Genomic DNA, 25,610 nt, shown 5'->3' with positions numbered 1-25,610 from the left:
GGAGCATGAAATCAATTATTGATGATCTACCATTCTGCAAATGCTCATACATAAGCTGTTCATTGCCCTCTCTTATTAGAGACGGGCATAAGCGGGGTTTACTAAGCGAAGGGACCCTTTGATACTCATGAACTAATTAAATGCTAATCATTTTTGTTCAAAATGGACATTTGGTAAATGGACTATGAGTGTATGAAAAGGTTCTTACAATTGCCTGCGTGAAGATGCCAAACTTTGAGAACAGGGTATCCCTCATTCTCAAGCTCTTTAACCACAAATTATTCTGGGTCAACTCATCTGCAAGCTCCAACGGATCTAAGCTGTCTCCTGGGTGCAATGGGTCAATGAACGCTTCGAGCAGTTCTCTGGCAATGTGGTGGCCCTCAACAGCACCCACAAGAACAATCTGTGTTGCCCAATTGCGAAGAATCACAATTCAACAGATAAATAAAACGTAAGAGAGAACATTCCTTTAAGCTTGAGTACGTAATTGATCAATTTTGTAGTCCGGGTATCAGTTTTGAGGACCATTTCTGATATCAACTTTGTTTTTGTTATTGACAAGTGACGGAAAAGACGAATATACTCCTGAAAATTGGGTGAAGAGACCATGTCCGAGTTCATCCCATTCTTGATGAACGAGAAGACCCCAAGTTTGCTATCCTATTCCTTCTTCCCAAAATTGTGGAAATGGAATGGGTTTGTGGAAAGAGAGATTGCTTCAGTTGGTTGTTCTTGTTTTTTCAGTTTTTATCTCTATGCTCTCATGTTCACCATACAAATCCGATTTATTGCAGAAAGAGAAAAATCAGAAGCAGACTATTGAACTAGACTTTGGAGTCTTGGATGGTCATAAGCCAATGTTGATGCTGCAAGTACCATTTCAAAGCAATTACAGTGTCAGGTATGTTTCTTTGTGTTTCCAATGTTAAGTCTCCATGACTTCGGTTGAAATTAGATAAGGTTATCTGCTTCTGAATCTTTGCAAAATAGTATTCTATGGCATTAAAAGGCTTAGGAGTTAGGACAGCCATATGACAATAAAACCTAAAACACCATTGATATTTTGATACCTTAAACAAATCTTATGAGGGATTGATTGTCATACTAAATTTAGTAACTTACAAAGTTACGAGCTTACTCAAAATCATCACTGCCCTCTAATTGGATCTCCAAGCCAAAATTGCCTATGTAATGCATTACTCCTTCAGGTGAACCCATTTTCAAGCATATAATTAAATGGCAAATTGTGTTGAAATTATCATAATTCACAAAGAAATGAACCAAATAAATCTGATTTCTCATACTTTGAGACATTGTATTTGCATATCAAGACAGCAATCAAAGGAAAATTTAGCTGTATTCATACATTAAAAAAACACTAAAAATGTTTTGATGCGCTATCAAATTTATAGAGAAGTTTCATGGCCCTTACATCCATATATTGACAAATATAAATTCACTTAATTTGCATCTGCACTCAAATTGAGCTGTGTAGATTCTGTTATTCTTGATGCACATGTAGTAGTGTAGTACTTAAATTGTCCTCAACATCATCTTCTGGTATTTGCTGTGGATATAAGAAAGGCTTTGGAGGTATTTGGAGGCTCTCAATTTCTCCTTCAAGCATTTCTACTACTTTGCTCATTGAAGGGCGTTCAATAGGCTTCATTTGTACGCACCACAATGCCACTATGATCATCTTCTTTATGATTTTCATTTCATCTTCAGTGGCATCTCCTATTTCGATCTCCTTCCCTTGATTCAATTGATCAGAAACCCATGTAGGAAAGTACATTTGGCTAAATTCGCTTGAATGATCTATCGCTGCATTCAAGTTCTTCCTTCTACCAGCCATTTCCAACATTAACATTCCAAAACTATATACATCCGCTTTGCATGATACACCTCCAATGTTTTTGTAGAATAACTCTGGAGCCATGTATCCTATGGTTCCTCTTGCTGCAGTCAAAGACACAATGCTGTTATCCAATGGGTATAGCCTTGCTAATCCAAAATCAGAAACCTTGGCAGTAAAATTCTCGTCAAGAAGAATGTTGTGAGGCTTGAGGTCAAAATGCAGAATTCGCATGTCACATCCTTGATGGAGATATTGAATTCCACGAGCCACTCCAACCGCAATGTCAAATATTTTCTCACAGCTCAAGGAGATAGCACCTTGCTGGGAAAAAATGTACTTTTCAAGAGAGCCATTTGACATGAGATCATAAACAAGTGCACGGTTTGAACGGTCAACACAAAAGCCGATAAGTCGCACCACGTTAACATGGTGAATCCTTCCTATAGTAGCAACCTCATTGATAAAATCTTGCCCATTAGTTTTGGACTTACTCAAAATCTTGATGGCCACAAGGCGACCACTGCGGAGTTTTGCCTTGTACACGATGCCAAAGCCTCCTTCACCCAATTTGTCCTTGAAACCATTAGTCATCGATGTCCGAGTAAGAGTACCTTACTGGCATGAGATTATTGTTACTCTGCAGAAAGTCTTCTATATTGTCATACATTGAGAAGTGCCTGCTTCGCCATTTGTATATTAGTAATGCAGCTATAAATGGAAGGCCAAATAATAGTTTCACTGCTTGGAACACTCCTGTGTGGTTCAGAAAATGTAATCCATGAGAAGGATATATATTTAGTGATTGCTGCAACTTTATTAACATCTTACTTGGTAAATATTATTCCTCTCCAAATCCATTGTCATAGAATCATCAATTTTTATTAGGGAGAATAGTCACTTTGGTCATTCAACTATGACTCATTCGACACTTTGGTCACTCAAGTTTCAAATATATCACTTTGGTCACTCAAGTATTACACTGTCATTCACACAGTGTAATACTTGAGTGACCAAAGTGATATATTTAAAACTTGAGTGACCAAAGTGTCGAATGAGTCATAGTTGAATAACCATTTATGAAATTCTCCCTTTTTTATTAATTAGTTCACGAAATTTTTTCATGTGTTTACTTTTTAGTGATCTACAAGAGACTCTTACCGCTGCAAACGACCACAGAGACCAGAAGCCGCTGGTAAACCTTGTAGATACGAATACGCAGGCCAAATGGCACTTGGATAGCTAGATGTGAAAAAATTCATCATGCAATGACTAAGGTAGTTAGATAGAGAAATGGAAATAAAGTTTGACAAAAGTTTATATTATAAGCCACTAACCCATTATGCTCACCGTAGTATAGGATGCAGTCTGGGATGAATGTGATGATCATCATGAACCGACTGTCATCATTACACAAGAAAGCAATGACATTAGCTTAATTAAACCATCTTCAGTACAATTAATACAGCATTTGTTTTATTTTAAGAGGAAAAATCTAAACCGCTGTTCATTAGGAAGTCTAGATCTGAGCATATGTTACTATTCTCCAAATCATGCAGCTTTGTTTGCATTTATAGTTCTTCCTTAATTTGCAATCCTTTTTTATTTTTTTTTATTTGCAAACAAACTGAAAACTATATATAAACAAGGGTCAACCAACAAACAAAAGGAAAGAAAGACCGCAAGGCCCAAATTAGGCATGCCCAAATAAACACAACCCAAGCCACACAGTAGACGGCGCCACCGCGATGAAGCTGCAGAAACTTGACCGGTAAACTTGACGGGTGCCGGTCACTGTCCCGATCGAACACCCAAAGAGCTGAGTGCAAGAGACAGAGAACAGGAAATTGCAGATCACCTCCAGAACGGAGAATCTCTTCCACCGCCAACGAAAACGGAGATGATCCACAAAGGGATCCAAAGGACATTTACCGAAAAGGATAGACAATCCGATGTTGACTTGTGGGTATTGACCCATGTACACTAGCCGGTAAATCCCGCTTAAACCATAAACAGCGGCGGAAGGTACAAGAGAAAATCGCTGTTTTCAGCAATAACCAAGGAATGAAACGGATCTGAGAGAAAAACTAGATCTGGTAATAGGAAAATTGGGGCTGAAGAGGGTACATCAAAGACAACACCAAAAGGGAACAATCCCTTCGTTTTGAAGAAGAAAACAAGAAAACAGGAAAGAAATAAAAGAAGAGGCGTAAAACCTAAGATTTGGGACAAGCCCAAGCAAAAACCACACATGGAGGGTAATTGGTGAAAAAATAAAAAATAAAAAAAATAATCTTCGCTTCACTTCTATACGTAATAACAAATAATTTCATCTATAAAGGGCAAATTACTTATAAAATTATCCCAACAACGAGTTTATCGTGAATGGACTTTCTTGCAAAATTTCAGATTTGGCAATTGTTTACCTCTCAGAGTAAGAGTGGCACTCTAATCCGGTCATGTTTAAGTTCAACATACAGCTTTCATATGGTCCGCATTTTTTACTTGCACATCCATAGCGAAACCAGGAGAGTTCAAAGCCATATGCTAGTTGTTTATATATGCCTTGACACGACTTGTTGTACTTGTCAGTGGGAGTAGGAGGGGGGACACAAGAGCCATGAGTGTTATTTTGCAGGACAACCCCAAATCATCCGGACTCAAGCTCCCAAGCATTAAATAAGAGGAAGAGTCGATGCCGGTATTCTTGATGCATGGAGCTGTTTCAACAAAGAGATTGGAATAATTCATTTGATTTGTGCAGCTCAGGAAAATTAGAGGCACAGTTAGGTCCTTCTCATACCAATATCCCTTTGTATATATGGGTGGGATAAGCTGTAAAGATCAAAATAAGTAAAGTTGGAGTAAGATTGAGCTGCATTTGGATCATCATCATAATTATGACTAAAGTTGAAGCGGGTTAGAGGGTAAACTGGGTTGGAGAAGTGGTTGCCCTTGGTCTTGTGAACACCATCCACGAGTCGGATCGTGTAGTTATTGTAATTGATTGCCTATACATAATATTTTTCCTGAAAACAAGTATAATATGGCCCGATGAGATTGACTGGTACCGTCTGCCTCACAAGATAATTCATAGCTCTTGTTGCCGCAGCGGCCAGCATCTCCTTGTAAACGAAATGGAGAGCTTATCTTAATGTTGCCACAAGAAGGAGTACATTCGGAAGTAGCCCCGGAAGTTTGCGAACGAGTTGAAAGCGGAAGAAAAAGAAGAGAAACTATGTGAACAGAAAATAGGAGACTTGCTGTTCTAAACATGATCATAAAGGAGGGGAAGGAGAACAAGAACGAGAATGTTATTAATTAAGAGCCTATTAATTGGTATTTAAAAATTAAAGAAGAAAAGGATCTGGCTAGTACGTGATGACTGGTATGCAACTAGCATACGTGCCCGCGCGTTGCTGCGGGTTTTGGAACGGACTGTGCAAGTTTTGAAAGACAGAAAATTTAGTTCATATATATAATACAACTGCTGTTAAAACAGTAGCTAACATTACCATGAATATAGATGTTCCATATCAGGAGCTAACATTACCATTAATATAGATGTTCTGGTAATGTTGAAATATATATTACAAATGCTGTTAAAACAGCTTCTCCAAAATACAGTGACTACTTATAGGCTAATGTAGTGACTATATAAAAAGTAACATCAGTTACTGAGAGCTTGTTAGTTGTGGAGGTTGTCCAAAAAGTGGCTGCCTCCATTTCTTTTTACACAAACAGTGACGTGATATTTCAGTCCATTTTTTCCTTGTTCAGAGTGTTTGTGGATGATGTTGCTGATTCAGTGCTTCCTTCCCTGTTATTGTGAAAGTAAGAAGTTATAGAAAAGAAGTCAGAGAATTGATAGGTAAACAAATGAAATTGACATGCATGTAGTTGTTACCTGCGGGCCTTTTTGTCTGGATTGGTAGCAAATAGTTGTCTTCTTCCTTTATCGACAGATCTTTTTTTGTCATACATTGGATGAGCTGGTGTGCTGGCACTTGGTTGATTCTTTGTGCTTGGAAAGATACCTTTCACTATGAAGTCATTTGCCTCATTGATTTGGATTTGGAAAATGTGAATTTGCCCTTTTGTTTGCAATATTTCCTGGGGTAATGTTTCCTGTGGAGCATAATTAGGGTACCTGTCTATGAGGTCTCTGCAGGTTATTCCAAACAATTGTTCAGCTGGTTTTCCTCTAAGCTTGATTGTGGCTTCACTGTTTGGATCTTCAATGGTGGCATGGACTCTATAACTGTAAAAGTATGCATCATTATTAGTAAGTAATAAATTTGGTTGCTAATTTTGTGAGCAGTTTTATGTTGAAAAGTTAGAGGAGAAGGTACGGAGAGAGTAAATTGAAATATGAGGTTATTAATATGAGAGTAGAAAGTAAGTCTCTCTGTCTGCATTGTGTTTCTCTATTGAATAACAGAGGCATTCGTTACAGATATGAACTTTTAATAGAGTGCACAGCAATAAATTTAGAACAATGACATATGACATATGCCTACTTTCTTCCTTGTGACCTTTGATGATGAAAGATACGTACACAGTTCTTTCATACCTTTAAGACACACTTCTTGGACTTTAGCAATCTTAATACTATTAATTTGGTTAAAAGGAAATCCAATTGAATTATAGAATGTTGACGTGCAGTATAAATGTCAAGTTTTTGTTCAAATATTAAGCGACATAAGGCTACACAAAATCATAAAGAATCAGATATAACCAAGTTTAAACTCCAGCCTTGCATTGTGTAGAAACCTTGCTTTCATTCAGAGCTGGACCTGACTGATTTAAACACTCTCCAAAACTTAAATCTATATATGGAAAAGGTACAAACTTGCCACCAGAAAAGACACAATTGGAAAAGAATCACCCAATAAAAGAAACCCAATACCAATTGGGTTTCTTTCAGTAATCACCCAATTGTAATAAAAAGAACATAGTTTAGACGCGTTTTTTTCCTTGAATTGTAATCACCTTTCAGTAAGACTTTTTTGTGTTTGTAAACACAATGATCAGCATATTTGATTCACAGTATTCAAACAACATTATTAAAACTTCAAAAGTGGCAAACCAATCAAACCCAACTCACTTGTGTGATTTGAGTGTTCCCAGAATCAATTCTAACATCAGCAGTATACATTTTCCCGAATCGTTAACAGAAAAGTGGATATTAGAAATTTGGATTTTACCATGGAAGAGGTATTTGCATGCTGTGGTCTAGACAGACTCGCATGTCACTATTTTTGTTCACTGTCAGTTGTTTGTAGCATTGTGGGCATCCCTCGTACCACCAACCATCATGTTAAATATTCAACTTACTCGATTTTGTAGGGTTCTGCCTGTGGGATTTCTGGATTTATGAAAATGAAAGTATGATTGGTGTTTGATGGTGCAGGCATTTCTGTGAATAGAAGAATACAATTAAGTAGGACTATTTCAATAATGCAGTGTAATTAATTCTTATGCATGTATTACCTTTGTACTTCTTAACTTTCAAACTGGTCATCACCATAAGCACGGGTGGAGGTAGATTTTCAATAGTCTCTATGTCAACCTTTCTAGCACTGTCTCCCCATAATGTCACCTTGATCTCCTCTCCTGGATTTGAGTTATGCAAAACCAACATGATACATTTGTCAGGAAGATGTTATAGTTGAGTTCGAGAGGTTTGGAAATTTTTATATAGTGGTGGTGCAAAGTAGAGTAGATTGTACCTTAAGTTTTGGAGGGTAATTTCACATTTTGATTCTAATCCATTTTTGATATTAACTTCTTCAATTGGCACGATTGATTTCACACAACCAAAGAGATCTTATTTTTGATAAAAAAAAAAAAAAAGATGTTAACAACAGTTGTGAGAAGATAAATGTAAGAATAAATGTTCTCATTTATTAAGACTTTGTAAATTTACCTATGAGAAGGTTAGTTTTATCAATGCGGTCTTGCAGTTGATTGTAATCTAGTAGATGGAATCGATGTTGTGGAATCTATGGGAAGCTGTTATGCAAGAGTTTAAATTTTGTTTTTCCATTGAAATGAGCTTGAATTGAGTTGTCCACAACTTTATAGTCGTCTTGACTATTTCGTACATTGAAATTGGAGATCAGGTAGGCCTCTCCTTGTTTAACTTTTCCAGAAACTGATGAATAATTAGCTTCACTTACTATGGCATGAATTGCATCACCCTAAATTTGACATGAAAACCAGTATGTAAATATGAATTTTTTTCTATTGTTATAACTTTTATCTTATAGTAATTTGGAAGGGAATTAAAGAATTACCCTTTCATCAACCAATACACAATGCAGGCCATCATTTCGTTCTGGGTGTATCCTCTTTCCTCGCCATAATCTGCACACACGAACTCTGATTATATAGTCCTCATCTGTATAGGACTGCAGCTGATGTATTAGCATGGAGTCCATCACTTGCTGGCGCTGTCAGAAAAAGAAATAATGAAGGGTTAAGTCAAGTGGCAGAGAATAAAAAACAAAGCTGATCTTCTTTCTTTTAGTATAGCATAAGCATTTCATACAAATCAAATATCACCCAAAAGTGCTCAACAATCATTGAAGCCAAACCTAAACTCAGCAACGAAGTACTGACTAACCTATGCAGCTTCTCAAGAGGTAACACAAATGATATGTACACCAGTACTACTGATTAAAAGCAACCCAGCTTTGTACCTGCAAAACCAGACAGATGAAACAATTTGTTTTAATACTGTGTTTGTCCTCCTTCAATTGCGAAAAGCTTCAGAATGATGACAGTTCCAGAGTAATAAGCATATTGAAGTCATATATAATTAATAGTGTGAAAATTTAATCAAATCAGAGAGTCCAAGTACATTGATCAAAACTTCCCATTCATAGTACATTGATCAAAAGTTGCCATTCATACACATAAAAATTGATTTTTTGAGAAGAAAAATCTTATTTCCAGTTTAAGCTATGGGCCATTTTAGTTTAGAAAACTTTATATTCTTAGTAACAAAGACCAAAAAAACTCCTTCTCGTCTAGTCATTTATAAACTCACTCTAGTGAAAAACTAAAGCTAGTATATTCAATTTCAAGGTACAGGGGAATTACTCTTTAACTATTTTAAAGACCAATATTCACAAAAGATGCAGAAACATAAAATTGGCAGTGGACCTCAACCACCAACCATCACAGGAGACGGACTATGAATATATCTATTCAGTATATGATATTAGTATATATGCAGTTTAACTTCTCTGATAAAATAAAGCATACATCAGTGGGTTTGATTTGGAAAACATTCATTTAGTCATTGATTAATATCTATCTCTTGAACATGCAGAAATCTAATGCAGGTAGAAACAAATGTAGCATAACAGCGATATGAACCAAAACGAAAAACCCAGACGATGCACTCGAATTTTGTAAAGTTGGCTTATACATCAACATGCATGTCATATTTTTTTTTGCTGTTTTCCCGCTAACTTCATGGGTTTTCCTCAACTGATGCAGTAAACATAGATCTCATCAGCAAAGAAAAAAAAAAGACAAAACAGTTTTCATTTTATTAAGTTTTAACAAAAAATCTGAATGGGTACATCACATTCATCCATCAAACTTATTGCACAAAATGTTCACCATATATGCAATTTGGGCTAACACAGTTAAAAATTGTCACATCCCATATTACTTTCAAACCAACCATTTTCAATGAGACTATTTAAGATAAATAAAAGTGACTTGGATTTATCAAGACTTTCATTTCTTCACATCTACACAAACAGAAATTAAACAATCATACAGCTCATACAAAATTATTAAAATTTCTGCCATCTAACATTCTGAATAAAGCTGTTGAAAAAAATAGACCCATACACAAAGAGAAACCGTTGTATGAGAAGTTTAAAATTCAAAGAACAATGCACAGACAGAGGCTTTTACCTGAAGCGTTATTTAGCTTTGGCAGATAAATGATTGTTTGCTTAAGCTAAACGATTGTTTGCTTCTCTGTTGCTGCTAAGTAATTTGCACTTTTGAAATGGAGGCTGCATACAAATAAATGAAAAGAGGTCTTCAATAAAAGAGAAAAGAATAGTGTATAAGCAAAATGTATCTAGATTAAATCCCCCCTCACTCCTTTTTTTACATTTGAATAGGTATAGTGAATTTAGCGATGATCAACTCTATTGGTATCCAGCATCTAGAAACAGAAAGCAATAGCAACAGAGAGCAAAATCAAAGCCAAACCTTGATCAGGTAGAAACATGTAGATCTAAAAAATTGCATCAGAAATCATTAATCATCTAGATGACAAATCAGAAACACCTACATCAACTTCCCTAATCTGATTCTCTTGAATCTTAAAGATCTACCAAGGCTTGTGGCCATCAGCCAAGAAAAAAAAAAAAAAAAAGAATTATAATTGAAGAACATGCAACAATCAAAGCATAAACCCATATCCTGATTGATCTAACACGTTTATCTTCTACACCCAGGTACGATTGATTTACTTGTAGCAGATCACCAACTGAAGACACAATTATCCTGAAGTCAAACACAATGCAAAATTACTATAGCAAAAGACAAACCCAACCACTAATGAAGACAAACCCATGCACAAATCTCAATCAGAACACAAAACCCCTCACCGATTGGTCTAGCACGATTATTCAAAACCCAGCGACACCGAAACCTGATCAAGCCCCTTCTAAATCGAATAGAAATAGACAGAACAACGACATGTAGAACCCATCACCCAACAACTACATACCTCCAGATGCGCAGAGCCGAGCTAAGAACGAAGAGAGAAAGAGAGAGGAAACAGATCGCGTCTATCACCCTCAACACCTTTTATACCTCGATCAAACAGAATACCGTAATTAAGCAAAGAATGGAGGGCAAAACGGTCATTTCACAGTACCGGCTCGGCTCGAGCCGGCACTGTTACTAAGCCGATGAACAGTTAACTGAGAATTAGTATATAGTAAATTTTCGTTGGGGATGTGCTAGTCAAGTCAATGCTGAGCCACTTGATATATGTATGCATGCATCATTTCTGCGAAGGTGAGTAGGGCCCATTTCTTCCAAAAAAGTCCTAACTGTACTATTGAGTATCAGACAAAGAAGGAAGCTAGCTAGTAATCAATTTCATATTTGGAAATGCTTCTAACTATGAGTTTCTTCTTCTGGTTGCTCCTGATATTTGTAGATGTCGATGTTGTGCATGGTGGAGGAGTAGGCCTTGAAGATTGCACCGAAACAAGATGTAGCAACGAGGGCCCAGCCATCCGGTTCCCATTTCGACTTAAAGGGAGGCAACCAGTCCATTGTGGCTACCCAGGCTTTGATCTTTCATGCACCAACGACAACAAGACACTTCTTGAGATTCCATCATCATCTAAGCTCTCTGTTACAGGGATTAACTACAAATCACAGCTAATTGAAGCAGATCCTGGACTTGATTGCCTGGCCAGAGACATTTTCTACCACGGTTCTTCTTCTCCCTTCAAACTTGTTGGCAACGCAAGCTTGTTCAGTTGCCCACCATCAGTTGAGAGAGATGAATTTATTACAGATTCCTACCCGTCCTTTGGTTGTCTGGCAAGATTGAGCCCTTGCCATAGTAACCCAGGGATTCCAGGTAACCAGATTTATGCTACCTTCCCAGATCCTAAGAGTGATTGTTCTATTGATAACATACCCCTAGTGTCTTGTACCAAGGTGCATGACTACAAATTTACTCTTGCAAACACATTTGGTATCAGTTATACTGCCATGTATCTCCACTGGTCCATACCATCTTGTCAACATTGTAAAGAGATGGGCAAGTTATGTCGGCTGAAGAATGAATTCACAAATCAGACAGATCTTCAAACTAAATGCTTGGATGTACCCAAAGCCAAAGGTATCATTTATGCTTCACACATCAATGATAGATAGATGATTTTGGTTCATTTCTTTAACATCCCAGGTCCTTATTCACCCTAAAAAAATTTACAGGTCACAAACTTGGAGCTCCAACTATAAAGATATTAGGTGAGAATCCAGAAGTTCTTTTTCCTCTTTTTCTCTCTCCATTGGAGTATTGTGTTTTTAGCTCGAAAGTTTTTGTTCTTACATAGAAGGTGATATTTTTGCAGGTTCTTGCACACTTTCTGTTATTCTTATAGTGACGGGAATGACAATCTACTATGTCTACAGCTCTCTGAAAAGAGAAGAAGAAAATCAGCTGAGAATTAAAAGATTTTTGGATGAATACAGAGCTCTTAAGCCAAGTAGATATTCTTATTCAGATTATAAGAGGATAACAGAGAAGTTCAAGGAGAAGCTGGGTCAAGGGTCCTATGGAACTGTGTTTAAAGGTAGGCTTTCCTCTGAATTACTTGTTGCTGTGAAAATCCTCAACAATTCAAATGAGAAAGGGGAAGATTTTATTAACGAAGTGGGCACAATGGGTCAAATCCACCACGTCAATGTGGTACGCTTGATTGGTTACTGTGCTGATGGATTTATACGAGCTCTTGTTTATGAATTCTTACCAAACGGTCCACTCCAGAATTTCTTATCATCAGCAGATAATGAGAGTTCGTTCCTTGGTTGGGTTAAGTTGCAAGATATTGCTTTAGGTATAGCGAAAGGAATTGAATATCTTCACCAAGGTTGTGAACAACAAATTCTCCACTTTGACATCAAACCCCATAATGTGTTGCTAGACCATGATTTCACTCCAAAAGTTTCCGATTTTGGTTTAGCCAAGTTGTGCTCTAGGGATCGAAGTGCCATATCCATGACTGCAGCGAGGGGAACCATGGGCTATATTGCACCAGAAGTCTTCTCTAGGAACTTTGGTAATGTGTCATATAAGGCAGATGTCTATAGTTTTGGAACATTGCTTCTTGAAATGGTGGGGGGCAGAAAGAATTTTAAAGTCATGGAAGACTCCACCAACCAAGTCTACTTCCCAGAATGGATCTATAACCTCTTAGAACAAGGGAACGACCTTCGCATCCATATTGGGGACGAAGGAGATGTTGAAATTGCTAAGAAACTTGCAGTTGTGGGTCTATGGTGCATCTAATGGTATCCAATAGACCGTCCTTCCATGAAAACAGTAGTTCAAATGTTGGAAAGGGAAGGTGACAATCTGACCATGCCCCCTAATCCTTTTGCCTCTACTTCATCTTCGAGTTGAATGAGAATTCATGTGCCAGCAAGAGCAACCAGTCAAGCTCAGGTGTTAATAGAATAATTGTTATAGTGATGTATTATTAGCATATCTACTAAGAAACTGCTTTCAATTGTTGAATAATTTCATGCATGTTGTAAAACTATAGTAAACAAATTTGAGAGAGAGAGAGTATAGATGTAGAGAATAGAATGTGTCTCTTATTCATCTCACCATGAGGAGCCTTATATAGGACTATATGGTGTACACAAAAGGGTAATGCTTAATTACAATCCAATCACTCTTACAATTACAACCTATCAATCACCAATCTATAGGGATAAGCACCTATTACTCATCATCTATTTACATGATTATCCACAAATATTTACAACACTCCCCCTTGGATATTCCATGTCAATAGTGTTGCATAGGCTGAGCGCTTCTAAGTTGCCTCGTCAAAAACCTTGCCAAGTAATAAAAATCCTGTGGGAAAAAAAAACAATCTTGGTCGAAGGAGAAAAAGAGCAAAACGCGCTTGAGTGTGGAGTAGCAGTATCACAGCTTTAGAGATAGGTGAAGTCTTCTTATCAGCACCATAAGTAGGTAGTATGTCTACGAGAGGGATGCATTAGAGTTGGTACACCAAAACCTTGCCCGGTAAACCCAGTGGGAGAAACCCGTGGTCGAAGGGAAAAGATGAGCAAATGCATGTATATGTCGAATCAAAGCATCTTCAGGATGTAGTATAAGTGGGGTGACCATGCTAAAGATGTGCCTCGTTAAAACCTTGCCAGGTAACAAAACTCAGTGGGAAAAAATAACCCTGGACGAAGGACAAAAAGAGTACACGATGGTCAAGTGGGTATGCTTCAAGATACTCCCTCTGATTTCGACTCCCCCTGAAAATTACATGTTAGGTAATTCAGATAGTTTACGTAGACCAATACCTTGAACATACTTCTGGAATGCAGACTTTGGTAGTGACTTGGTAAAGAGGTCCGCACGATTGTCTTCAAATCAAATATGCACTTCAATCTTCTAATGCTCCTGTTGTTGCTAATTGAAGGAGAACTTCGATACAATATGTTTGGTATTGTCTCCTTTGATGAAACTCATCTTTATCTGCTCTATGTAAGCAGCATTATCCTCGTAGATAATGGTTGGTTCATCAGTGGTGGAATGCAGTCCACATGTGCTTCGAACATGCTTTGTAACGGCTTTTAGCCATGTACATTCACATACTGCTTCGTGAAGAGCTAGTATCTCAGCATGATTCGAAGAGGTAGCAACAAGTGTCTATTTCGTAGACCTCCAATAAATTGCAGTATTCCCAATGGTAAAGACATAACCAGTTTGGGAATGTGCCTTGTGCGGGTCTGATAGATAGTCTATATCAGCATATCCAACAAGGCAAGCATCATTCTGAGGATCAAGGGGGTTTGATCCATTCCTTGATGCGTAGGGATAGAATAAGTCCATATCTGCCGTACCTCTAAGGTAGCGAAAAATGTCTTTTATGCCATTCCAGTGGCGGCGTGTTGGCGCAGAGCTATATCTAGCTAACAAGTTCACATCAAATGAGATGTCCTATCTAGGGCATTAAGCCAAGTACAATAATGCGCCTATTGCACTTAGATATGGGACTTCTGGCACCAATATCTCTTCGTTATCATCTGCAGGACGATACGGTTCTCTCTAGACTTCAGACGACCATGGGTGTGCTTGCTTTTATCCTCATTAAAGCATTTTAACATCTTCTGGATGTAATTTGGTTGATGGACCAAAATTTCATCTGCATTGTGCTCGGGCTCTAGGTCGAGACAATAATTTGTTCTCCCAAAGCCTTTCATCTCAAATTCCAAATTCAGGTGCTTGGCGGTTTCCTTGATCTCTTCAGGAGTATCGATCAAATTCATGTCATTGACATAGACCGCCACAATTCCAAACTAGGAACTTGTTTCCTTAATAAACACACATGGGCATAGTTTATTATTCACATATCCCATCCCGATTAAATATTCACTTAGACGGTTAAACCACCTCCGTCTGGATTGTTTCAATCCATAAAGTGAACGCCTCAAAACTAATGAAGAGCGTGTTCCGTGGTCTAGAACTATTTGCATCGGGTATATTAAGTCCTTAGGAACTTTTATGTATATCTCTGTATCGTGATCCCCATAGAGATAAGCTGTGACCACATTCATAAGCTGCATATCCAGTTTTTCAGAAACTACCAAACTGGTAAGGTAGTGGAACGTTATGACGTCCATTACGGGAGAATACGTCTCCTCGTAATCAACCACAGGGCGTTGAGAAAATTATTACGCCACTAGATGAGTCTTGTGTATCACAATCTCGTTTTCCTCATTACGCTTCCTTACAAATACCCATTTAAATTCTACGGGTTTAACATGGGGAGGTGTCGGAACAACAGGTCTAAACACCTTTCTCTTTATCAAGGAATCTAATTCGACCTGGATTACTTATTTCCTTTTTGGCCAGTCGTTTCTTCATTGAATTTGATCAACAAAGCAAGGTTCGAGGTCATCGCATATTATAGTTTCGGTGGTCACCGCAAATACTAATATATCATCGATGATGATCTCATTCCAATTCCAAATCTCCCTAAATTTACCGAGATTTCTCTATTCTTGGGAGTGGGTTCAAATGTTGGAGCGTCCCCCAACATCGTCTCTTCTAGGACAGACCCATAATCCGGATTTATCTCATGAGATGGATCAGTTTTGAGATTGCGATGTCAAGAGGATTCGTTTGTGCCAAGTTTACCCTCTTCTAGGGATAAGAATCCTTTGAACCTAATGGTCTACCTCACTTCAGGGCAGGGACATATGACTGGTTAGCCGCCATGGTCGTACCTCGTCCATCTGGGACGACACATCCTACAGGGACGTCTATCCTTGTAGGCACATTTGCAGCAGGTATATATGATCTCGTCACTTTTGCTAGATCAGAGAAAGTGTCTCTATAGATCTAGAATTGTCCGCACTTCAGTATTTTCATGCGGTTTGGGGATCAAGATGAGACATTGTGGGGACATTCCATGTTAATTCACGCCGTTCATCAGGAACGGTGACGTTCTTATCTCCCCCTAACGGCGGGAAGACTATCTCATCAAAGTGACAATTAATCCGCAAATCTAACGGTAAAGAGATCGCCTGTCAAGGGCTCTAAAGAGCATATAATGGATGGGATTCATAATCGACATACACGCCCATCCTTTGTTGAGGACCCAATTTTGTACGTTGTGATGGCACAATTGGCACGAGGACTGCATACCCAAATGCGCGTAAGTGCGAAACATCAGGTTCGTACCTAGTCACCAACTGTAACTCGGAGTAAGGTTGGGTAGCAGTGGGCCTCAACGGGACCAACATAGCTGCATGCAAGATTGCATAGCCCCACACAAAAACTAGGAGCTTGGTGCGCATTACCAAGATTCTATTTGCGAGACCATCTTGGGTGTGAACATAGGGAACTATATGTTCAGCATCAATCCCAAGGGATATGCAATAATCATCGAAAGATTTCGATGTAAACTCTCTGGTATTATCAAGTCTTATAGACTTTATGGGATAATCCGAGTGGTGAACCCTCAATTTCATGATCTGGGTGAAAGTTTAGCAAAAGCAGCGTTTTCTTGTGGACAATAGTGTAACATGTGATCACTTTGTCGATACATCAACCAAAACCATTAATATTTAACTGGACCACATGGTGGTTGGATATGTCCACAAATTTCCCTTGCATTCTGTGCAGAAAAATGGTGGTGTATGTACTAGTCTTTGCATTTGATGGTCTAGTATGGCATAGCGTGTCATTATATACAAAACCCTTATTCAGAAGGGGGTGCACCTGCGATGAATTGAGGATACGGTGCATTATACTTTGACCTGGGTGTCCCAAACGGTCATGCCATAGCAAGTAGTTGCTTGAATTAGTTAGCTTCTAGCTAACAGATTCCAATTTCTCCAATGTACGCTTCTGGCCACACACTTTGGAGGTTATGCAAAGATATTACACTCATTTTTCTCAATGGTTTCAGCGTGATAACCGTTGGTTCGAATATCCTTAATACTCAATAACATTCTTCTGGAACGTGGAGATTATAAGGCCTCATTAATGGTAGGTTCAGTACCATTGGACAACATATAGTGGGTTTTGCCATAACCCTCTATCAGGTTGGATTGGCCTGATACGGTTGTCACAGAGGTATGAATAGACAATAAGTTTGAAAAATATCTCCGATCTGGGAGTATGGTGTGCGTAATAGCACTTTCAACCAGACAACAAACTTCCCCACAGAATATGCCTATTCATTTATTTAATTCAATGGATCACATGTATGAATAAGTTTATTGAATTAAATATATTCGAACATAACCACATTTCTATAATCCAAAATAACTGAAAACATAAATCACCAAAATCCGAAGATGTTTCATTCATTAAGATGAAATAGATATGGCACAAGACCCATGTCTTCGAGTTCTAATCCTCGGTATGTTCAGTAACTGCCTGAAAATCTGTGATCTCTAGTGTGGAATCAATAGAAAATGACCCTTTAATAAAGTTGGTATTTCAAGTTCCGCGACCGGTGTAATACTCATCTACTGCTTAGGCTATCGCACAACAGGTGCGGGACCAGCAGTCAATTCCTTCACATTGATAACAAAGATCATGCTGATTCTAGTAGCGACAGGGCGGACCAGTGTTCCTTTCAAATCAAGCTCACTGAGTTAGGGCATCATGGTTCCCACAACGTGGGCCTTGGCCACGTGGAGTTGGATTACATGCACCTTGGCCTCTTGGGACTTGGCCACGTGGCTAACGGTCATATGAGTTATTTTTGTTCTGCCAATCATGTCTTGCTTCAAGCAAGAAAATAGTCATCTGATGGTGAAAGTGCTCTTCCAGAGCAACCCAAAGAGTCTGTGTATCCTCTTAACTTGGAGTGCTCTCTCCATATGTTTCTTTATGAACATTATGGCACTCGCCTTAAAAGCCTCAGTGACGACATTGTCAATATCGATTGTTGATCTCATCTTCTTTGCAGTCAGATGAATTTTCACATCTTGAGTTCACTTTAGATAGTTTCTTCTGGAGACCTCCAAAGCAACAAAGTCAAACGTGTTGAGATTTGACTTTTCTTACAGGAAAGGAACAAATAATATTAGTGCTTTGGGTAATATCATCCATAAGTAAGTAATGAGAACTTCAGGTTCTATAACATGGTATGAAAAATCGGATTAGATACGTAAAATCTACTGGTTTTATCATGTGTGGTAAATTTATGAAGGAAACTTCAAGTTTCTTAAACGACATTATCGAAACTACAAGTTCGATATATGTATGAACTACGGGTTCATTTAGAACTTCTAGTTCATTAGGTACCTGCATTTTCTACACATATATTCTTGTCACGCCCCTGATTTTACACACATGAAAATCGATATATATAATCCCATAATTATACATGCGTGAACGTTCAGTCATCAATACGAATACCTGAAATCTTTTTCCCCTTAATTTACACACATATTGATGCCCTGAACCCTCAAAGTTAATATATACTCGCTCCATAGAGTTATATATTACACAAGCTTACGAATTAAATTGTCAACAACAAGATAAAACGTAAATGCTCCTCAGAGCTCACTACAACGGAAGTCCAAATAACGGTAAAGTCACAAAATTTGCTTCCTACCGTTTAGCTGCAAGTATGCAACCCCAACTTCAGCCACGATTTTCCTGACCTGCAGGATTAACCCCTACACCGTTTGAATGGTGCACCGGGTTGCCACACAATAAACCCGGTAAGCTTTTGCAAGCCCGTATGAGTAACTCAAACCACACACAACTCACACGAATCACGAGAATAACCCACACGAATCACGTTTAAATCAATAAACAAAGCACGAGATAAACTCACTCAAATCACGTTTAAATCAATAAACAAAGCACGAGATAAACTCACTCAAATCACGTTTAAATCAATAAACAAAGCACGAGATAAACTCACTCAAAGCACGAGATAAACTCACTCAAATCACGTTTAAATCAATAAACAAAGCACGAGATAAACTCACTCAAATCACGAGATAAACTCACACGTTTAAATCAATAAACAAACGCGGCGGACAGACAAGAGCTCTAACTGATTGTATTCACTAACCCGGCCAAAGGCGTGAAGTCCCGATTTTTCCACCCACGATCCTCAACTCGTAAGTCTTTGGACCCGCGGTATAAATACCAAAACATTAAAGGAGTCGCAGTGGACCCAAAATGTTACACGAATCTAAAATGAAAGATTCCCCGTAATTGATCCATATCAATTACTCCCGGTAAAAACCCATATTTAAATAAATCACCCGCGAACCAAAATGTTCCTCAAATACACAAATCTCAACGCTTTTCAAAACAAATCGAAATCAACATTTCCACAATCATTTGTTTTCCAAAAGCCACAACCCAAAACAATAAAAAGCATCATTTCATGCATATTGTTTCAAAATCCACAAACCACCAAAACATATATATTTCACGTAAATATATATATATATATATATATATACGTAGTCATCCGCTCAGGAATGCCTACTAATACCAACTATAGTTTGCAGTTAACTAAATAACTCTCAAAACAGTATGGTGAACCCGTTCGTGAATGAACTTCGTGAGATTACTCACCTCAGATTCCCGCTGCGTCTTCTATACAGAACCAAACTAACACTATCACCAACAACTCGTCCAATTCACCTTTAGAAGCACCTAATCACCAATGATCTCAAATCAGTAACGATTCACATTTGATTAAAGTTTGAAACCCCTATTTTGAACTAAAATCCCCAAAGTGGCGCCAATCGAGGCGAAACCACATCCGAGACCTCCCAAAGTCTCCAGAATACGTCCACGATCGATGTGACCAAACCACAAGTCGATCGGACACTCGAATCCTCACGGACAGAATAATCGATCGGTATGAAACTGTAAAAATCATAACAATTCCAAACGAACTCCAAAACTTGCATATTATATATCGAAACGCTTGTATCAACGAGTAGAACATATATAATACCAAAAACAGTTCCTTAAGTGGCCGGAACACCGCCGGAACGCCGCCACAGACGGTGGTGCACCGCCGCCGGCCAAAAACTCATTATTTCACAAAACTCCCAACATCAAAGTTCTTCATCTAAGCATGCTTGTGAATTCTCATAACTAGCTCGAAGTCAGAAAACAAGCATAAGGGGTCGAAAACTACCTCACAAGCCGTGAACAGTAATCCAATCCGAGTTGATCGAAGTTTCACGTGAATCGATCCAAACAACCACCAAGGATCGATCAACGAGGCTGCTCTGAGCTCAACCAAGAAGACTTGAAGCCTCGCCGACGTCGGAACAAGGATTTCCGACCGGGTCCGAAAACGCCAACCTGCACCGCCTTCTACCGCCGCCACCACCGAGAATCGGTGCTAGAGGACACCACAGGGACGACCAGACAGAGGAGACGAACTGATCTGGAAAGTTTCGTCGCCGGAGACCGCCGCAGTTCGCCGGAAAAGTCGGGTCGGATCGTCCGGGTTCGGGTCGAGTCAGCCGGATAATTTTGATTCTGAAGGTGCGAACGAGAGAGAAGAGAGAGAGAAAGAAATGGTTTCCGGAAATGGAAATTATGAAAATAGTAAGTTTCTCCTTCGGGAAACTTCTATTTATACCAAAATGGAAATTTCTTCCAATGGCCATAACTTTCTCATACGAACTCCAATTCTCGCGTTCCACATATCCACGAACTCGTATCGACGCGCTCTACAACTTTTGTGAAGGAAGTTTTCAGAGAATCCCAACGAATAAAAAGTCAACCTTGAGCCCCCCCCTAAAGTCATACCTTTCAAATAGAAATTCGTCCGAAATACTTCCGCTCCATCCACGAGCCATGAAACCGTCCAACAACCATAAATTAGATTCCGGAAATTCCTCGGAAAATAAATACGAATTTCCGGGGCATCACAATTCTAGTGCGAAAATTTAGACAAGTAACACAATAATATTGAATAAAGTAAATTGTAATAATATCTCACAAATTGGATAAATAAAAATCACAAATCAATTGAGATATTAATTGCATGCTATTAATATAACAGATTAATTATCACACAATTATGTGACTAAATGCTTCTGGCAATTAATTACACATATTAGATATGGAGAATCTATTTACAATATGAAATCATTTTTCCTTTTATTTTGATTCTGCTGGACCAAAGAAGGAGTGGGCTTGATAGTGAAGCCTATCGAGCTTAGTCTGCGGGCTCGTGACCTAGGCTTTCATGTGCTGGTCAAAGAGTATGTGAGGCCTGCTGGGCTGCTAGGTCCTGCAGAGGGAGAGTGGGCCTGCTGGGCTCAGGTTGGTCGGCCAAAGAATGAAAAATTATTACTCAACCCTTTCGGTAACTCCAATTGAATACGACCAGGTAAGGAAGGATGAGGTTTAGGTGGAGCGAGGCTCACTTAAGTACACAGCCTCATTTGAACCTTACCTAGACATCGCATCCAACTGGATGAGCCTACTTTGAGAAGATTCATAACTTTTGTCATGGTAACATGTAGTGAGCTGCTATTCTGGCCTTGCAACTTGGGCCTGAGCTTCAGGCTCGAATTTGTTGTTATGACTTTGGGCTTGATTTGAGCTTCTGACTCAGCCTCTATTAATATTCACAATTATAACAAAATCAAATTCAATATATGTTATTAAATCGTAACATAAATAAATTAATGCAGCGGTTATATACCTAAGGAAATGGGTTCAAATCTCATTAATGCTTATGGCATTACGTACAGGTAATAAATTTGGCAAATGCTTCTTGCACAATGTTTATGTAATAATCGCGTAATAATTTAGCCCATAATGCTTCTAGCATAAGGAATTATAATGGCAGATTTAAATTTGTGTAACAAAAAATTAAGCTCATAATTCTTCTATCATAATTCACGCAATAATTCAGAATTGTCTCAATGTGATAATGAAGTGATTGTGGTAATGAGCATAAATTACAATGGTAATTGCTTTGGATAAAATCAATCAAAATCAAATCACGGGTTGATCAATCACCAATTAATTGGCCTCAAATCTGCTTCTAGCAGAATTAATATTAAATAGTGTTAACACATACTAACTTGCCATAGTGGTACAGCGGACAACATGTTGAGTTGGTACCTATTTTAGCTGGGTTCAGGTTCGAATCCCAGCAACTGCATAATCTGTTTTTTTTTTTCCTTTCTTGTTGAATTGATGTTACTGATATTGATTTGGTACTACTGGACCAAGTACTACAGATATATAGTTGCAGTCCATAAATTTTTCTCTTTTCTTTTCCAATCAAACAATCCCAAACACATGAACAAATATATACAAATACGTATACCAAGTAAATAAATCATGTAGGATTTGCTAGGGTTCATGCATTATGGTGATTTTTCATATTCAATCAATAGGCTCAATAAGCAAGAAGCATGAATATAAAATTAGGTTTTGGAAAACATTACTTGATGAAGGATGGATAAATCTTCAGCTTATGTGTGCAGAACTGAGAAGGTTGTCTTCTCAGCCAATCCAAGAGCTATTCGCCTCTTTTGGACAGTTCCCACTTCGAATGGTGTACAGGTCTCAAAATGACTCCAATAAGGCTGAAATTTGGAGGGCAGATAGAAGAGGCAGAGACGAACAACTTTGATGAAGGAAATATTTTGATCTGAGGTCCCGATCAAGAGGTTTCGGGGTGTGAAAACAGGCTGCAGCAGGGGGTTTTTTTTTTCTCTGGCTAGGGCTTGGGTTAGAGCTTCCTGTTGATAACGTGTTGTAAAACTATAGTAAACGAATTTGAGAGAGAGGGAGTATAGATGTAGAGAATAGAATGTGTGTCTTATTCATCTCACCATGAGGAGCCTTATATAGGACTACATGTTGTATACAAAAGGGTAATGCTTAATTACAATCCAATCACTCCTACAATTACAACCTATCAATCACCAATCTATAGGGATAAGCACCTATTACTCATCATCTATTTACATGATTATCCACAAATATTTACAACAATGCATGGATTTCTAGTATTATATATTTTGTTAGTTGCGGTCGAATATATAGTACGAGAAATTCTCTTAGTTGTACCAGAATATATCTATTAGTTTGGTCTATTTGAGAGTATTGAAGTGCTTTTACTTGGTGTCACTTTTGTTAGTACTTTGTTTTAGCTAAATGAAGTTTGATCAGAACATCTTTGCGGTGCTTCTCTCGAAAGTGCTTCTAATTGATTTGGTAATTCCAGAAAACACTCTAATTTGTTCTTGCCAAATGGTCTACAAGTGTTTAGTCATTATCGTTTCATCTTTTGGCATTCCAAAATCACTCTCAAACAGTTATACATATCTTGACATATATAGGACATAAGTGAATGCGATTAAAATGAACGTGGCAAGGGGTTCAAATGACTTTATGCCCAATAATGGATTGCAAAAAAAAAAAAATGGATTGCCTAAATAGGATCTGTCAAACACGGCTGCCATAGTGCAAGGGGCTCGTCTATTTCGACGTAAATATTAACCTCAAGATAAATCAAACTATTGGCATCAATAGAAGTCACGACATCTCCATCATGATCACTCCAGCAACAGTCGAATAGAAAAGCAAGCCCTTCTTCTTTCCTTTTTATTCATAATTGACATATTATAGAAGAATCTACCAGATGAAGTGTCGTGGCCGCGTGGCTATAGGAGTTTCAATAAATAAATATTGCGCTCGTTAGACTGAACACTCAAATTCATGTACAGGTAAAAGGATAAAGAGTAGAAGAAGAAAAACAAAGAAGAACGAGAACCTGCACTTTAATTTTTACATAATGGGCATCACAGGGAAAATTTGTGGAAATTACAAGCATCTTTTTGTAAAGTGGCCGACGTTGGTTATGCAAGGTTAATTGGCAACAACATTTCTCTTTTTGAAGAGATCTTCAGTACTTACTTCAGTTACTTGGAGACATAATTAATCATACATAAAGAGTAAACATTGAGGCTAAACCCCCATCAGAGAAAATAATATTTCGAATTAGTGGAATATCAGAGTATGAATTAAGAGGTTGAGATGACTTGCGAAGATTTCTCCAATTAGCGGACGGAACTTCCATTTTTTTCTATGATTATTAGGCAGGAACTAGGAAGTGTGTGAAGAACGTGTGGTTACTCCCCTTGATAGTCGGGCTATGATAGACAGGTTCCTGATATCTGCCGCAAAAATTGAAAAGAAAAGCAATGTCCTTCTTCTTCTTTTTACTTTCATTTTTTCTATGATATTATTAGGTAGAAGCGTGTGAAGAATGTGTGGGGGCGGCAGGGCCGAGTGGGGGCCACTGCCCCGAGTGGCTTTTTATTTTTTTAATTGGGCTTCACTTCAATGTCATGATTAAGTTCAACCTCTAGTCCTCCAATAAACCTCTTGAGATATTCAGCTTTACCACCCTTTTCATTCAAATGATAAAACTTTATTTCAGAGGATAAGATGGAGCTTCTCTTCCTCACTTTCTATTACCATCCTGACTGAAATAATGGAACCAGAGAAATTCAGTGATTTATAAAGTTTGATTTCATGCAAAGAGAGGGAGACATATATATATGAACTTAATGAATCCAGCTGCAAGTACCGGGCTATATGAGAAACCCCATAAAAGCACACACTAATTTGAGCGTATTGATCAATTGCATGTTCTTTTACAAATGTTGATCAATTGCTTTTGCAAGTTAATTACCTTTCTAATTTTGAGGATTTTATTCATAATCAATTTTTTCTTCCCAGCAGCACAACTTATTATGATAATAGCATCAGTTAGACCCTAACAGGGTTCAAGTGCTCTTTTAATGTGTTATTTTGTTCATTTTTGTGCTGAATGATTGAATTATTAGTAAGTTTTGCATGGAATTCAAAGATAAGTAATGGCAGTTTTGATTTATTGTTGCTTGTCCTGTGCTTGTTTTCGGAATAGTTGAGTGAAAATAGTTTGTGTTTTAAAGAAATGTACTAATTGAAAGTTTATCTTTATATTTGATAGAAAATGGAGCGATTGAAGTTTGTTTCATTCATCGAAGTTTTATTTTATGGATGTTCATTCTTTTTTCTCCCCCATGTCCAAAAGTTTTGCATCCGCCACTGAGTAGCGCTACCATAAAAGTTTCTTTATGTACATCTAAAAAGACATGCAGAGTAAGGAAGTAAGAAAGAACTACACTTTGTACATAATGGTCATCAGTTGGAAAATCCCGAACAACACACCCACATTGTCAAAATTACAAGAAGATCAAAATTTTAGGAGCATGATCTTTTCTGAGGTTGGAAACCTTAGCCATAAATCTTATTAGTCGTCCATGAATCGAACTCATCACAACATTCCGCTACAATGAGAGCTGCTTAATTACTTCAAAACCATTAGGTGTCTTATGTCTTTCATTTAGTAAATCCAGTCTATCATAATTTTAAGAGGCACACGATCCCCTCGACAACTAGTCAAAGGAATGAACA

The 25,610-nt window shown here is 38.1% G+C and overlaps 2 pseudogenes; one reads left to right on the top strand and one right to left on the bottom strand.

The window, feature by feature from the left end:
• Positions 1–1,299: 1,299 nt before the first annotated feature.
• Positions 1,300–4,378, bottom strand: LOC112164976 (annotated as a pseudogene).
• Positions 4,379–11,026: 6,648 nt separating this feature from the next.
• Positions 11,027–13,089, top strand: LOC112164977 (annotated as a pseudogene).
• Positions 13,090–25,610: the final 12,521 nt, after the last annotated feature.

Source organism: Rosa chinensis, chromosome 5 (assembly GCF_002994745.2).
Source record: "Rosa chinensis cultivar Old Blush chromosome 5, RchiOBHm-V2, whole genome shotgun sequence".
NCBI lineage: Eukaryota > Viridiplantae > Streptophyta > Magnoliopsida > Rosales > Rosaceae > Rosa > Rosa chinensis.
This window is presented reverse-complemented; position numbering and strand designations above follow the sequence as displayed.